This window comes from Balaenoptera ricei, chromosome 13 (genome assembly GCF_028023285.1).
Source record: "Balaenoptera ricei isolate mBalRic1 chromosome 13, mBalRic1.hap2, whole genome shotgun sequence".
Lineage (NCBI taxonomy): Eukaryota > Metazoa > Chordata > Mammalia > Artiodactyla > Balaenopteridae > Balaenoptera > Balaenoptera ricei.
Window position 1 is genome coordinate 46,794,040 of NC_082651.1, and position 17,924 is coordinate 46,811,963.

Sequence of the window (17,924 nt, forward strand, 5' to 3'; positions counted from 1 at the left end):
TTAATCATCACATATACATTTAACCCATTTTTGGTAATGTGTGATCCTTCAAATCATCATATTCAAGGCATGCTCACAGTAAGGGCAAAACAATGACCAAAAAATCACCAATTATTCTAATGTAACACCAGATGGCATTTCATTCAATTGCAGATCTCAACACTGATAATCCCAAAATTTATTTAATAATAACTAACAAATATTAGTTGTTTTGTTTTTATTATTTAATATATTATATATGTTATGGACTGAATGTTTCTATCCCCTCGAAAATGTTGAAGCCCTAACCGCCAGTGTGATGATATTTGGAAGTGGGACCTTTGGAAGGTTTAGAGGAGGTCATGAGGGTAGAGCAGCCATGATGGAATTACTGTCCTTATAAGAGGAAGAGACACCAGAGCCTTTTCTTTCTACCACATAAAGAAACAGCAAGATGGCAGCTGTCTGCAAGCCAAGAAGAGAGCCTTCATCAAGAATTGAATCTAGGACACCTTGAACTTGGACTTCTCAGCCTATAAAGCCACTCAAAGTGTGGTGGCTAAGCTAAGACAAAATATAAATATATTACGTAATAATTGTTATATTACACATTATATTAAGATTAATATATAATAATATATACTGCATGAAATAATATCAACTAACACTCAGGCAGTCTGTTAACAGTTTTACGTTCACTGTCTTCAACTTATCAAGCTCAAGAGGTAACTCCTTTCATTCTAGTTTTACAGATGGAAAAAAATCAAGGCTTGAAACAGGTAGCTAACTTGCACAAGGCCCCATAAGGGATGAAACCCAGGCAATCTGTCTCCACACTTACCCACTAAGATACAAAGTAAGCTTTCTGAAATTGCTCAAGTTCATTTTCATTTACTCTTTAACTAGGATTAAAATACCTAGACAACGCCCACTGCTATGATGTCCCACTAGTGATTTTTTCCCCCATTTTTATGATATCTTCACTTTGGATGGTACTGCCTCCTCTGAGTGCCCTTAGAAATAACTGGCTCACGCACAAAGAGAGTTACTCTCAATTTAATGAATTCCAGCAATTCATCCTTTTGCTACCCCTTTCTTGCTAATTTATTAATAACAAGTACAACAAAACTGCCATGCTGTATAAATTCTTACATATTCTCTTTACCTTAAAGTATTGTCCCTTGTAGTCTTGAAAGGTGATACATTAAAATTTATGACTTGTTACCAGTAACGTAGCTATAAGCCAATTGACGATAAAAGCCAACTATTCTTCAGTAATTAAGCATGCCCATTGTAGTAAATGGAATATTTGCTTCAATATGTCTTTGGAATATTAATATTTCAAATATCCCTTTGCATTCTCACACTTGGTCAAACCAATGCTTACACAACACATTGGCTGAATATATGCTGCTCCCTCTGTAACAGGTTTTTATGGATCATTATTTAAATACAGACAAACAACTGTTCACAGATTTATAATACTTGTCTGTATTAAATGTTTGAATAGTAGCAAGTAGCTCATGGATTCAACAGTAAATACTTCCACAAATCTGTATCAATGAAAACCACTGCACTACAAATCCACTGATCCTCACAGTCTAAACAAGTTAATGTAAAGACAGTATTGTCATATGTGTTGATATGGCCAAAAAGATTTGATGCCAACCACAGATTTTCTACTCATAACTTTCACTGACTTGCTTCCTGTTATTACACATTGAAAACCTCCCTTTTCGAGGTAACCAACTGTTCCAGTTTACCTGCAACTGTCCTGGTTTTAGCACTGAGGGTTCTGTATCCTGGGAAACTGCGCAGTTCTAGGCTCTTCCTAAACCTTCCTGCAGCCACCCTCCTTAGAGCTAATCCATTCTGACACCATAAAGTCTACTCTCAAAATGTGTTGAAAGCATCACTGATACACACTGTAAATGGCTTTTTCCAAAAGTGTATGATTTTCAATAAGCAGAGCTCTTAGGAAATTGCTTCCAGCACACAGACCAACACAATGGGACCTGCTCGCCAAGACTCTGGGTGATGAATTCTTTTCACCTGAAAACTAAGACAGGATGGTAGCAATGAAAAGAATTCAAATTTGTTCAAACATACTTTTCCCTCACTTTTGCTTAAGAAAGCCCAATGAATGAAGAAGGTTTTAGTCTCTCACCAAGAAAGTAAAAATAGAAAGATACTAAAGTTTGGGATGAGAAAGGATAATTCATTTAGTGTTAAATAAGGTAAACTTGAGGTGCCTTTAGGACAAATAGATGAGTCCAGTAGATATCCAGATATAAGTACCTGGGGCTGAGATAAGAGACTGAGCTGCAAAGACAGGTTTAGGAGCCACTGGATTGCAGGTAGAAGTTGAAATGGATGAGGTGAAGTGGGGCGGACGAGATGACCTGGAAAGAATACATAAGAAAAGAGGCAGATGAGTACTTGCCTGATCCCCTGAATCATATTGATTCTTAAAGTGCCCTGCTCTAGATTCCACTGATCTGATTTCCTGTGTCTTCATCTTGCTGAACTGGAACTGGCCAGTTATTCTTTTGCTGGATGGACTATTCTGAACCATTCCTGCGAGCCCAATTTTCCTGAACTCCTCAAGGCATCTCCTCTGTAAGCAACTCTAAGGTTTGTCCCAGGAGCCCTGAGGTAGCTAAACCTCTTACGTGAGCAACTCATTATTCTTTCTTTCTTTCTCTTGCTTTCTTTCTTTTGTACAAATATTTATTGAGCACCAATCATGTGCCAGGCACTAGAAGCAATGAACTAAAAAGCACAGTATTCCTATAGCATATACTCAAAGGCTATATTTAAGAGAAATGAGCTAAAGGGCTATTTTTACTAACTTTTAAAATTTTGCTTTAAGAAAGAAAAGAAAATAGTGGCAGAGCTTTGAAGTCTCTTGAACTTGATATTCTAAAGGGAAGCGAACGAGTGCCATACAGTTACTGAAGGTACAGGTATTCTTTCTAAGTCACTAAGCACTAGAGCATTGGATAAACATGGAATATGTTATTAAGTGGGCACAGTAGAGTTTACAGCAAGCTCAAGGCTCAGAACTATGCATATGGACACAGTTCTCAGCCCTCACCTCTCCAACACACCATTCACCCATTCAGCATTCCACAGAACAAACCTGTATCATTCTTTATAACAGGGGTCCCCAACCCCTGGGCTGCAGACCAGTAGCAGCAGTCAGCAGTCTGTCAGGAACCGGGTCGCACAGCAGGAGGCGAGCAGCGGGCAAGCCAGTGAAGCTTCATCTGCCGCTCCCCATCGCTGGCATTACCACCTGAACCCCCCCACCCCCGCCGCAAGCCCCCCTGAGTGGAAAAACTGTCTTCCACGAAACCAGACCCTGATTCCAAAAAGGTTGGGGACCACTGCTTTATAATATCTATTTCCCATTTAGTGGTTTGAAACATTCTGTCTAGTGGCAACAGTGTTCCTGTGGGCTACTGTGTCAAAGTCACTGGGATGCTTTCTGAAAGACCTCTACTTACTACTGGGAAGTTTCAAGGAAATAATAGAAGGCATACGGTTAGCTCTTTTTGAGAAAACTGAGCCATTCAAATCGTATACTAAAATGTCCTAACTTCCAAAAGGCAAGAAAAATGATTCTTAATTAAACGTTTAATGTTTATTATAGCTAGACTATTAGTTTTAGGTCAAATTTATGATGCACTAGATTTGTACTTTTTATGTTATTATATGGACTTTATAGTTCATTGAGATTTCTTATATAATCAATGTGTACAGTATATTTGAGCCCATTTATATGACAGAGCAGAATTTTATTCTTTAGAATTATTACAGAGGCTTAGAGCTGTCGCATCTTTGCTTTCAGGACATATTTTTGTCACATCTATAGTTTATTTAATGGCAAGTCCTTGATCAGGAATGCAATGCCCAATTATGACATCGTTCTTATGGGAAAATATGACTGCTTTATGATAGAGTTTCCAGGAATGGACTGTGCTCAAAGGCAGAGACTAATTGTGCTTTGAAAGGAAAAATTCTTAAGAGTGAGTGAGTGGTGAGTGTGTGTGTGCTGGTCACATATAAGACACCTTCTCTACCCAAGACACATCACTAGGCACTCTCTTCCACCACTCAGGCTTGGAAAGACACACGAATTCTTTTGAGATATTTTCTATCATGCATACAGGTTTAGTGATGGAGAGGGAAAGACTGTATGTGATTATCCACACATCCATCTCACCTCAAAAATAAAAGCCATTTGGCCTCTCATGCCATTTCCCTATTGCAGGTAGCAGGAAGTCTCAGTAACTTCAAGTACTTCCTGGCTTCTGACCATTTCAGTGAGTGAAGAATAAGTTCAGCTGCTTCGAGATGCACTTAGGGAAGACCAATGGTACAATGGCACAGAACCCATGTGAAAAATCCACAACTCCCAAGTTCAAGTCAGGGACTTCAGTGTGACTCTGGATGTCCCTTGATATTCCTGACTCCTAAAATGTCTGCATTTTCTTCACAAAGGTTTCTTATCTTCAGCACATATGTCCAACTCTTCTAAAAGGATTCCCTGAAGGACACTATTTGATAACACCTAGAAAACTGCATAGAGAAATTTTTGAAATGAAAAGTGCCCTTCTCATTCACTTTAAAAACATAAGTCTCTTAAATATGGCAAATGAATGAGTGAAAAATTCCAGATGTCTGGAAAGGCTGGGATACTCAATAGGACAGAAGGTGTGGAGAATTTCTGATCAGCTTCCAGCAAGCGAACGCATTTGAAACATCAGAATAAGAATAGGCCATGAAGCTATGTAAACTCATATGTATCTCATCCTTCTACATACAATGTTTAAGCAATTTCAACTGAGCAGCATTTTTTGATTGCTCAAGCCACGGAACAGACCTTGACTGGCTGTGGCTGCGGCAGAGTTCACACCAAAGAACGTGCCTGGGAGTGAGGGGAGGAAAAGACCCGTGTTGGACTGGGATAACAGGTGCAGCCACTCTGGTGGCCAGACAGTCAGGCTGGCCAAGAACAACACGTGAAAGCTGGGGAGTCATATCAGGGAGAATGGCAGATGCCCAGTCACTATATCAGTTAGGATTCAGCTGCAGCCAACAGAAACCACTCTAGCTGGTTTCAGCGTAGAGTGATTTATTGCCAGGCATTAGTGGGCTTCAAAGACCTATGGAGGGCTTGCAGGAATAAGTTCCAAGGCCCTGCCACAGTGGAGAGGGCCGTCACGGCAAGCTGGTGAGCGTGGAACATGGCAGTCTCCAGCCTGATGTGCAGCAGCAAAGTGGATGCCTCATGCCCTGCCTCCCACTCCGGTCCACTCAGCTCTGAAAGCTAGCCTTGCACATGGGCAGACCCAATACAGTACCCAGAAACTGAGCTCCAGGGAAGTTTTCTCAATCAGTTTTTTTGTTTTCCAGCATCTGTAGCACAGGGGGTTGGAACAGATGTTAAAGTCACAGATGGTAAAGTTGAAGTTTACACTGAGACATTAAATCAGCGATGGAGCAAGGGAGCCTCAAGGACTTAGAGGATGCAAGGAAGAAGAAAATCTGGCTTCCTATCCCAAAAGGTAGACTAAGCCAAGGGGAGAAAGTTCAAAGATGGGAACTTACCAGGAGTCAAGCCTAGGACCACATTCTTTACAGTCAACAGCCTGAATTTCTCCCTAAGAGGAAAAACTTACTAGCGGGATTTGCAATCAAATGTTTTTTGTTTGTTAGTTCACCTGTCTATCTAAACAGGCATCTAAGAGCTTCCTGGTAAAATCCTTTAAGGAGCCAAGGCTGTAGGAGAGACTGGACAGAAAGGGATGGTCTTCCCTGAGACCCAGGCCATAGACTTGCTAAATGCAAGTCATGTTATCTTCCTTTAGCCCTTCACAATCTCCCCTCCCTCTGTGAAAACCTCTAGGGCACTCAGCATGCAGCCAGGGCTTAGCATGTAGCAGAAGTTCCACCACAGGGGAGATGAGGACAAAGTCACTTGTTCATCCAGTGAAGCAATCAGCTTCCACTCACTACAAGGTTGACGACAGCTGTCATTGCCTCGGGCTTCTCCCAGCATTGTTTCACCTGCAGGACGTTGAAAGGAGGTTGCCAGCCCCTAAAATGAATAAATTAGAAACAGAGCCCAGGGCTTCCTCAAGAGTGTATATGCTTAGCCTTTATGGGCCAATGTCTTTATGACCACTTTTAATAAAACCTCACCAATCTGAGTCTGGGGAGCAGACTTCTGACACGAGGGCACCCTGATGCTCTCTAAGGCCAGCTCTACTCTTGCATTTCAGGGATTTGCCCCAGTAACAATGATAAAAACAGTGTTGTTGATATTTGAGGCATCTTAATTTGCTCCTCAATACAACATGGAGATACAGGCAGGAAAAATATAAGGATTTCCATTTAAAGATGAGGAAACGGGGATATAGTATAGATCTGTCCAAGGTACATAATGCTGGTCCCAGGCCAGACACCAGGCCCACAAATTACAAAGCCAGGGGTGACACTCACAACTCCAAACTGCCTAGTGCTTCTGCTATTTATAGCCAGATCCTAGGAGCAAAAGGGGTGCGGGGAAGAGGGATTCAGAGGTCCACCCTGAGGAACAGGTCCTCAAGAGTCAGGAAACACTGAAATGCTTCATTGCAAAGAAGACTTTTTAAGGCACACCAACCTTTTCTGAGTCATACTGGGGCAAAATAATTTCACACAATTCTGAAAATAATTACAGAATTGAATTGGAAAGGATCGAATAAAGAAAGGTAGGAGAAAGAAGAGGGAAAAGTCCAAGGCCAATTTCCAACTTTCTTCGGTGTCCACGCCCTACTGAAGTCTGGCTAATTTTAAGTGCTTCTTCCACAGCCCTTTATAAAGTACTAGATATACATATATTTTCATTTAATACTGATTTTGCTTTTAGAACTTCCCCCACACCCCCTTAAGATAACTGAAGATACTTTAGTCAAGGTATATATGATGGGAATGAGTTAAAATAGTAAACCCATTTGTCCTCAAATCTACTACTGTCACTTAATGTTTGTATCTCCAAGGAAAGGAGAAACACACAGAATCAAAAAACTTTAAGTAGAAACATACAATTTTGACCTTTAAAAACCAAGTTGCTGTAAGGAAAGAAATTACTTGCTTTTTTATTCCAAATTGGCTTAATACTTATAACTGGTAACATTTGCTGAGGGCATACTTTGTACCAGGCACTACAGCTAAGCCCATGATACACATTGCACTTCACAACAGCCTGGGAAATAAGTATTATTCCCATTTTACAGATTAGGAAAATGAGGAGCAGTAAGATTGAATCAGTGCTTCTCGAATTTAATGTGCAAACAAATGACCTGAGGATCTTGTTAAAATGCAAATTCTGATTCAGGAGGTTCTAGGACCAAGACCTAGGACTTGGGAATAGTGGACACCAGGTTCAAAGTCATTAGGTCCACGCCTACTCCCAGGCACTGGTTCTCAAAGTGTGACCTCGGACCACCAGCAGCAGTAGCCCCTGGAAATGTGTTAGAAATGCAAATTCTAGGGCTTTGCCCCAGAAAGACTAGATCAGAGACTCTGGGAGTGGGGTCCAGTGATCTGTGTTTTAGCAAGCCCTCCAGGGATCTCTAATGGCACTCACGTCCAAAGCAACCACACAATGCCACACCTTGTTTCCTCCTTTTTGGGAAGTCTTTCCTGCCACTTTGCATTTGAGTCTTGGAATGTCTTTAGGGTTTTGACATATCACAATCCCTCTGTGTTAATTACTATCATACGAAAGGTAATTTCTTCAGAGAAGCCTGAAAACGTATTACCTCTCATGACTAAAACTGCATTGCTTTCGTCTTCTCCATACCAGAGAAAAATGGCAAAACAACTTATGCAGCCAATAAGATGGAAAGCAAAGGAGGAACTAAGCTGGCTTTCCAAATCAAATTGTTGATATGCTCTGGGGTTATAAAGTATAACTGAGCTGCTGCAGGCATGTGCTTTATACCTAGGAAATGATCATTCTCCTAGGCCTAAGCACAGAGCAGATTTCAATGAAGGAATGGAAATGTTTCCCTGGAAAATTCCCCATCCCAGCAACAACAATGATGCAATCATTTATTTTCCACATTCAGAACCACAGAACTTCAGTGCTTCCCCAAAGTAGGCCTCTGTGGGCCCCAGAAATAAAATATATATATACAGAACCCTAAAGTGGAGCCTTATTGCAACTCAAAAAATGGAAGAAGAGATGAGCAGAGTAACATTTTTCTATTCAGCAAGCCAAAAATAATAGTAGCCTATTCTGTTCAATTTACAGTCTAGTTAAGGTCTGCTTTGGTCCTTACTTTATCTGACCCAATACATTCATCCTTACTAAAGCGCCCACCTCAGACTCACTCTGGCGAGATTCCAGTCAAGATATTTTATAAGTTAAAAGCGTGATAGGTTCTTGATGACAGCATATATTTTCCCCCATCTGCACTAAATTCAAACCATTCTTTGCAGCCCTATTAGACATGAGCAAAGTCGCTTGTAGCCAGTAGGTGTCCTTTGATTGTATTTTTAGAATAGCCCATGAATAAAACAGAGTTGGATTATCCCCAGAAAAGTTGGTAACTAAATATGACAGTCTGAATAATCAGGAGAATTCTAACATTTTATATGGAGAGTTGTCTCCCGCAATGCCATTGGAAGCTATGTGTTAGATTCAGATTCCTGATTTCAGATAATCCAAAAGAGTTGCTATAGGTGTCGAAAGCTACTAGAAAGCAACACAAAAGCACAGTAATGCTCACAGTGAAGGAGCAAGCATATGTTTGCATGAGTGTATGTACGTATACACACACACACACACACACACACACACACACACCCCATGCAAGGCCAGGAGAGAAAGCTTCAGTGTAAGAAAAACCAGCCTCACAATCTCTTGACATATAATCCTCTCTCCCTAAATTCCAGCCTTTTCTCTAAAGCCCAAATTTCCTCCACTGTTATCTTTAGATATTTAATTAATTTGCACCCAGGTCCCCAGAACTCTGATTCCATAACTTGCATCTGAGCCTGGCCCCAGAGAATCAAATACATATTCACACTCTCAGAAGCTGGAGATCTTACCATATTTAACAAGAAGCATCTCTGACAGTAATTGGAGTTTTGTATCAAGGTAAATAAATGGTAAGATCATAAGAACATACTCCAGTGGCCCTGTGCATCCTGGAAATGCTAACATCAGAGAGCAAATTTAACATAAGGCCTCGGTGGAGATGAATTTTCTATAAACAAACAGTGTGAAGAAAGCCTCACTTTTGTCATGTGTTATTCCCATTGAAGAAAAGATGAATATTCCGTTTCATATGTTTGTTACCAGAAGCTGCCGCTTCATTTATTTAATAGGAAGATTTTCACTTCCTCGCCGGGTGGACCAAGTTATCATCATATTTTGGCCAGCAATGGACGAGCAATCTCACCCAGCAGTGCCTTTTAATGCAAATTGTGCAAATTGTTAAATGTACTGTGATGTTAACACTTCAGGTGAGTCAGTTTAAAAGTAGCTTATCTTTTTCTTTACCCACACTGAATGAAGCACCGTCTTCCAGCACTTGGAAGCTTTCTCTAGGATAGACTTTCTCAACCTCAGCACTACTCATGTCTGGGATCAGATAATTTTTTGTTCTAGGAGCTGTGGTAAGCAGAATAATGGTCTTTTAAACATGTTCACGTCCTAATCCCTGGAACCTGTGAATTGTTACATTACATGGCAAAAGGAAATTAAGGTTTACAGATAAAATTACATTTGCTAATCAATGGACCTTAAAATGAGGATATTACCTTAGATTATCTGTGTGGGTCCAATGTAATCACGGGAGCCCTTAAAAGTTAAAGAGGGAGGCAAAACAGTTGGTCCAGAGAGATGTGATGATGGAAGAGGCAGGAGAGATTTGAAAGTTGAAAGGGACTTGACCTGCCATTGTTGGCTTTGATTACAGAGGAAGGGGCCACAAGCCAAGAGATGCAGACAACATCTAGAAGTTGAAAAAGGCAAAAGAGTGAATTCTCCCCTAGAGCATCCAGAAAGGAATGGAATCCTGCTGACACCTTGATTTGAACCCTGGGAACCATATGGAAGACCTCTGACCTATAGAACTATAAGACAGGGGTCCCCAACTCCCGGCCATGGACCGGTACTGGTCCATGGCCTGTTAGGAACTAGGCCACACAGCATGAGGTGAGCGGCAGGGCGAGCAAGCAGAGCTTCATCTGTATTTACAGCCGCTCCCCATCGCCTGCATTACCGCCTGAGCTCCACCACCTGTCCGATCAGCAGCGAACCCTACTGTGTGCTGTGCATGCGAGGGATCTAGGTTGTACGCTCCTTATGAGAATCTAATGCCTGATGATCTGAGGTGGAGCTGAGGCAGTGACGCTAGCACTGGGGAGTGGCTGCAGATACAGATTATCATTAGCAGAGAGGTTTGACTGCACAGAGACATTAATAAATCAATTGCTTGCAGACTCGTATCAAAACCCTATCAGTGAGTGGCAAGTGAAAACAAACTCAGGGCTCCCACTGATTCTGCATTATCGTGAGTTGTATAATTATTTCATTATATCTTACAATGTAATAATAATAGAAACAAAGTACACAATAAATGTAATGAGCTTGAATCATCCCCGCCCCTGTCTGTGGAAAAACTGTCTTCCACAAAACCGGTCCCTGGTGCCAAAAAGGTTGGGGACCGCTGCTATAAGATAATAAATCTATGTTGTGATAATAAAGTTTGCCATTAAATTTGTGGTGATTTGTTATGACAAGAAACAGCCCTTGTATTGGCAGCCTTTGTATTAAAAAACTAACACAGAGACTGTCTTGTGCATTGCAGAACGTTTAGCAGCATCTATGACTCTACCTGCTACATGCCAGGAGGACCCTCCCCCAAGTAATGAGAACCAAAGACGTCTCCAGACACTGCCAAATGTCTCCTGGGGGGCAAAATCACCACTGCCCTAACACTACCAGACTCATTTATTTCTAGAATAACACTGTCTTCTCACTAATAGGGCATAAATACATATTTAGCCTCAAACTTTTGGGCCAAGTCATTTCAATAACCCAGTATAGTGGAAAAAATTTTATTTTTATTTAAAAAAATTTTTAATCAAACAGAAAAAATATCCAATGACTCATTATTGTACTAGAAAAAAAGCAACCTCACTGTATAGGAAGCAAATGAGAAGGTGTGAAAGATACAGGTTAATGTCAGACCCATGAAGGGAGTTGGCCCATTATCCATAATGATTTTAAAAAATAGTAACAGTAATAAAAGTAACTAAGGACTTTATAGCTATTACTGCATTTACTCTTCAAAACTATTAGTATCCCCACTATGAGCCATAACTTGCAAGTATCGGGACATTCTTGCTGTCATCTGTGAGTTACTACAGCTGACACTTCAGAGGTGGAGATGGGGTGAAGTTTTATTCAGGGACAGATGGAGAGAGTAGAGGTCCTTCTGGGAAAAGAGGTCTATCCCAGCACCTGTGTGTACTGGGTATCCTATAAATGTTTGGAGGGTTGACTGGAGGATGGTGAAGCCCACAGATATAAGCATCAGAAAGCAGCACTTTGTCTCAGTCTATTCAAATCCTAAGACCCTCCCCATTTAACTGGGTATTCACAGCCACTGCCAATGGAAACAGACAGAAACACAGATCTTACGAAAATGTTTAAATGATAATTAACTATTAAAACTCATGGTAATTCCTTACATAAAGTTAGGGATATTTCCCCCCTAAAACAACCCAGTTCTCCGTTACTGTTTTCTCTGAATACAACCCCAATAGCTTTAAAAAGTTCTGTGCAAGCAGGATGTCTAGAGGAAATCTCCATCCCCACCTGCTCCCTGACACTGAACAGGCCATAACTTCATAGCTTACATGTTGCTTTGGTTTTCCATTGTCACACCCAGCTTGAAACGTGGTTGCAATCCCACGTGCTCTGAAAGCGTCCTAAATGACGAAGCAGCCATCACTATCATTAGACACCACTGTCTTGCATGGCCAAGCGGCCAGGCTCCTATTAGGACCAGCTCTGTCCTGAGTTCTCTTGCAGCATGACCCATCTCCCTGGAGCCACCTCATCAAAGCATTGGTTACTGGACGAATTGCAAATTCTAAGTCTGGCTGATGTTGCCTTGTAGGAATGACTGTTAAGATATGATGTTTCTTGTATTCCTGGAAGATTCAGAAAGGGACTGCAGGTGCACTGAGGGAGGCGGGGAGACAAAGCAACTCCAAGGACGGCCAGCAACCCTTCCCGCAATGCACAATAACTCTATCACACCCACATTACCCACAAAGGCCCATTCTGCTAACGTGGAATTTTTCTCTTTTCCAGCTCTGCAATATCTGGCTCACTTTACTGTCATATTAAACGTAAGAAATCAATGCCAGACTCTTTGCCTTTACAGAGTCCAATGTCAGGAATATTTCTTGCTGCTTTACCTGAATTTCCCTTTCCTCTGCTTTTTAATTTTTTTTTTTTTCTTAACCTTGTTCCAGGAGGTAATCAGCCTCAGGGTAAGGAGACAGAAATCCAAGATTGTATCAGAGAACACCACTTGGATTATATTTTATTGATGTTGTGCTAACAGCACTCCAAAAATGGACAGTAGTTACTTAAACTGGTTGTGTGAAGAGGTTGTTTATCACCGTACACTGAGCTAAAGAAATGGAGGGCAACAATTCTAACATCTAGTCAGTAATTCGGGAGAATAAAATGCAATGGTTCACATCTGAACAATAGCAACTAAACTGCCCCTGGGATGACAGGCCCCACCAGAAACCCCTTTCAATGGCTGGGAGGCAGTCGGCCACATAGTACGGATGCTTTTTCAGCAGGACCAGGAGTGACTGGTCAGCAGGAAGTTCTGCTTTAGGCATCAAAATGGCAGGAAGGAAATGCAGGGCAAGTGGGGCATACAACCTCGCTAAGAAGCAGAATACTGTCAAACTGGGTTGTTCAGTAGCTTTCACCTTTCAATCTTTTCAAGCTGGGCTAACTAGGCCCTGAGTGGATCCTGCAGGGGTACTTGCTATAGTTCATTTGGGGTAGAGAGAAAAGGAAAGAGCTTAAGGCAAGTTTTCTGTCCCCATTTTAAAAGAAGAAACCCAAACCAATACCAATGATGGACTGTTGATTATTTTCATTCCTTAAAAAAGGGAGAAATTTAAAAGCTGGGTCAATTTTGGCGGGGAAATTTATTCAACAAACACTGGGCTTTTATTCAACAAAAATAATGGGCTCTGGCAAAAAATTTTTTTAAATGTATATATAATACATAAGATGTGATTCCTTTTCTGAGCTAGATAGATATTTACACCAGTAACTATAATGCAATCCAGAATTAAATGCCTGCTATAGGAAAGGTACAACTATATGCTCCTATGCCACCCACAGTGATGGAAGGATGGGGAAGGTTTCGGGAAAGCCACAGTATTGGAGCTGAGCCTTTTAGTCTGACAATGACTGTAACAGATGGAGAGGACATGGGAGGGCACTGCAAGCTGGGAGCACAGCTGAGAGCAAAGGCTCAGCGACATGGGCATGCAAAGCACATCTGGGAAGCAGACAGTGCTCCCTGTAGACTGGAAGCAAGAAGCTGAAATGGAAAATGATGCTCCCTGATACATATATTTCAAACAACTAGCTTATACTGTGCCAGCACATAGTGCTGGTTATGACCCCCAATGAGTCACATCCTTGTATAGTCCTCTCTCCTTGAGTTTGGAGGGAACCTGTGACTTGCTTCTAACCAAAAGAATATCACAAGTGACAGGCTGTCACTCCCTTGATTAGGATACATTATATGTCACAGGCTGTTAACTCCCATGATCATGCTGTTACCTATACGACTTTATCTTAGCAGACATGAGAGAGAGGCTCCCTTGCTGGCTCTGAAGAAGTAAACTGCCTTATTATGAGAGGGTCATATAGTAGGCAGCCTTTAGTAGCTGAGCAGTACCTCCAGCCAACAGCCAGCAAGAAAAAGGGGAGATGATTTATGCCAACAATCAGAGGGAGCATGTAAGTACATCTTTCCCCAGTCAAGCCTCAGAATAGACCACAGCCCCAGCTGACACCTGTATTATAGCTTAGGAAGCCTTGATAATCTAGAGAAGGCTTACCTGGACTCCTGGCCTATGGAAACTGTGAAATAAGTGGGCATCTTTTTTAAAGCCACTAAGTTTGTGCTAATTTGTTATCCAGCAAAGAAAACTAATGCACTGAGTTAAATAAATATTGGAAAGGACTGGCATTCAAGACCAGAGCAGGGAAGCCCTTGTATATCTTTATTCAATATGTCTGTAATTATTCATTATTGCCCAATACTCTGTTTTGTTTTTGACAATTATAGACACCTTATTAAATGAACTAACATATATAGAGTTCTCAGCACAGTGCCTGGAATGTACTGAATGCCATAAGTGTTAACTATTATTATTGTTACTTTCATTATTATTTCTTGTTATGAATAAATTTCCTCAAGAGAAGTAAGATGCTGTTAAAGACAAAAGCTCACCTAAGAAACATTGTTCTCTAGGAATTCCCTGGCAGTCCAGTGGTTAGGACTCCACACTTCCACTGCAGGGGTCCCCAGTTCAATCCCTGGTCAGGGAACTACTATCCCGCAAGCCTCACAGCATGGCCATAAAAAAGAAAGAAAGAAACACTATTCTCCTTAGGTCTTAAGCTTTGGGAGCTTCGAGAATCTGAAGAAAACAACATACTAACCACCACTAAGAAAACTGCACATATTCACACATACACAACATTTTGCCTACAGTTTCAAGGGGCTCTCAGATAAGAACCAATATTCTAAAAGAATACGGAGATGGGCTTCTCTGGTGGCACAGTGGTTGAGAATCTGCCTGCCAATGCAGGGGACACGGGTTCGAGCCCTGGTCTGGGAAGATCCCACATGCCGCGGAGCAACTAGGCCCGTGAGCCACAACTACTGAGCCTGCACGTCTGGAGCCCGTGAGCCACAACAAGAGAGGCCGCGATAGTGAGAGGCCCACGCACCGCAATGAAGAGTGGCCCCCACTCGCCGCAACTGGAGAAAGCCCTCACACAGAAACGAGGACCCAACACAGCCAAAAATAAAAATAATAAAATAATAAATTAAAAAATTAAAAAAAAAAAAAAGAATACGGAGAATGTGGCACTCCAAGTCAAGCGGGAGAGTCCCCTGAAGGCCCCTAGAGACAGTAGTCTCAGGACCTCTGATTTTATCCTCAGCTCTGACGCCAAGGCTTTGCCACTATCTTCGTTGGCCAGTGCCAGTTTAAAGCGCTGCTCAAAACCAAAAAGGGTGTTGTTCCCAAGGTAGAGAGCATTCTCACCTCCAGCTCTCTTGAGTGGTGAGCAAAGCCCCATACTTTCAGATTGCTAAATGAGAAGACCCTCCACACACCTGCATTGCAAAGCCAGCCACACAAAGTTCTCCTTGGGCTTCTTACGCATCTTATGCGGAGCACACAGAATCCAGGAAAGCGGCATCAACACCCCCTTGAGCTTCACCTTCTCACAGAGCACTGCTGTCTCTCGGCTCCTGGTGTAGGGGGCACATAAGAAACGAAGGGATTGGTCCAATCTCATGAGAGTCCACCATCCACAGCACAAACAATTGTGATCTAAGTTGTCCATCATACACTGATTGTTCCATATAACTACTCCAGACATAAATGCAGGCTTCAGAGGCTGCCTGATTCAGGTTCTCTATTTTAAGTTGACAACTGTGTGTTCTTAGGATTGCAAGGCATTCAAAAATAAAACTGGAATATTAGCTTCCTGCCTGGGAAAAATATTTTTAATGGACATGGAAATGTAATGAACAATGTGTGGACCAATGAATAAAACATACTGTGCATGGAATTGGTGAAAAGTGAATCTCATGCTTACATCAACACATTCCATTGATTTGTTCTGAAATACATATTTTATATATATGTGTGTGTGCATGTGTATATATTACATTCACACAGTGGGTTGAAATTAATAATCAAATTTGCACATCACTTTTAATTAAATCCACATCTTTTCTGTCCCCCCAGCTGCTGGCCCGGTGTTTACGTGGAATACATCTGGCAGCCCTCAGCATTCTCCACAGTCACCCGTCCTTTCAGTCCCCAGATACACCTGCTTTCTGCAGCTGGTCCCCCCAACAGGTGCAACGGAAAGCCTGGTTGATGGGCATTATAAACACCCCTGCTGCTGAGCATCTGGGAGGTAACAAAGGGCCCAATTCCAACTTCAATGTTCCTTCCTCCAGCAGAAGTGAAAACACCCTGTGTGATCACAACATGCTGGAGTCCCCATCAGTCACTTTCCCACTCCAGGAAGAAATGCTTCAGGTCAACAGGGCGTTAACAGCTGTGCCACCTTCTGGGTTATTAATGGAGGTCCCCACAGGGAGCTGGGCCTTGGTCATTCTTGTTTGTTTGAGCTTCTGAGCCCGCAGCCAGCAGCCTGGATGCTCTAAGGCACAGATTTCCTCATGGTCCTCCAGTTTGTAACCATTAGCCACCTGGTTTTGATTGGGGAGCCCAGAGTCCAGCGCTTCCCACAGTACTTCCAAATGAAAAACATGTGGCAGCATCACATACTGTGAGAATTACTATTCTGCAATTCCTTGTTGATAGAGCACTAGGTATTTCAAAGCAAGGAAAATTCAGAATGATGTGCAGGGGGGTTTTGTTTTGTTTTGTTGTGTGTTGGTTCTTATTATTCCAAACCCTGAATTTTGGAAGGGGGTTCAGATTATTTTTCCTGTGGTGATCTGAAAAATACCTCATTCTATACTGAAAGCATCCATGCAATTAGTCTAGACATAAATACAGGCTCTAAAACTATGCTCTGTGGCACCCAGGTTAATGGACTAATGCTATAAAGCAATAGGTTACAATAAGGAATTTCAATACAATTAAAACAATAAAGCTAATGATGATCTGTTTCAAATGAAGCTCTAGATGAAAATAAAGCACTAAAAGTCACTTGTTCATTAAACAGTTTTGATTCCATCTGCAGAAGTTCACAGAGGGCATTACTCATCTAAAGTGTAAGATGCGCTGGAAATAAAATATGTAAAAATGACCTCCATTCTGCTATTTACTTTGACACTCTTGCTCCATGCCAATGGACTACTCCCCACATGGCTGTAAGGCAGAGTTCAAGTACCACTCCATTTGAATCTTCTTGTAGCTTTTTTATGCACATTCCAAGCTACTATGTACAGCCCAGGAATTAAGTTGCTCCCCTGAGACACACGTAAGACTGGGTCAGGATCCCAGACTACCGTTAGCTTCAGTGGTGCCCCCACTTGCTTGAAAGAGTTATTGCATCACACTGTGATCCTTAAAAGACCCTAGTTATCCCCACGTAGTTCCTGCTGCCGTGGGTGAATCTAGCTCCTGCACATGAAACAACTATTTCGGCTTCTTTACTCTTTATTATGTAGTTAAAGACCCTCCTGGTCTTCTCCTGGCTTTTCCTCACACAAAACCTCTAATATTACTGAAAAAAGGAGACAGACTCTGGGCACAACTATACTATCCACCCACAAGACACATGAGTGTTATGTCCAAAAAGCAGGAACCAGACGGTCTTGGATCTATGTGCTGCATTCCTAAAGGCAGTGTTCCAGGGAGGAGGAAACGGTGCTCTACATTCTTAGTGCCTGCTGCTTATGTGCTTTGTGCCCAGAGAATGTGTCTCTGGGCATAAAAGGCCAAAAAAGACAACCACATCCAATTGGAGCTTTCAGCAGAACACATCCATTGGCAAGTGAAAGCTCTGTATGTGGTTTTCCTTACACAAAACGGTTTGTAACTCCTGTCTCTTATAGATATTATCCACCTAAAACCTTAATGCTTTGACAAGCAAGTCATGGGGG

The 17,924-nt window shown here is 41.8% G+C and overlaps 1 long non-coding RNA gene across 1 annotated transcript in view; it reads right to left on the reverse strand.

Annotated features, from left to right (window-relative positions):
- Window positions 1-2,337: 2,337 nt before the first annotated feature.
- The window catches only part of LOC132376816 (uncharacterized), a 215,366-nt gene continuing 199,779 nt past the window's right edge, over window positions 2,338-17,924 (reverse strand). The window contains exon 4 of the long non-coding RNA XR_009506436.1: window positions 2,338-2,381. This is a non-coding gene — a long non-coding RNA (uncharacterized LOC132376816). The remainder of the gene's footprint in view (window positions 2,382-17,924) is intronic.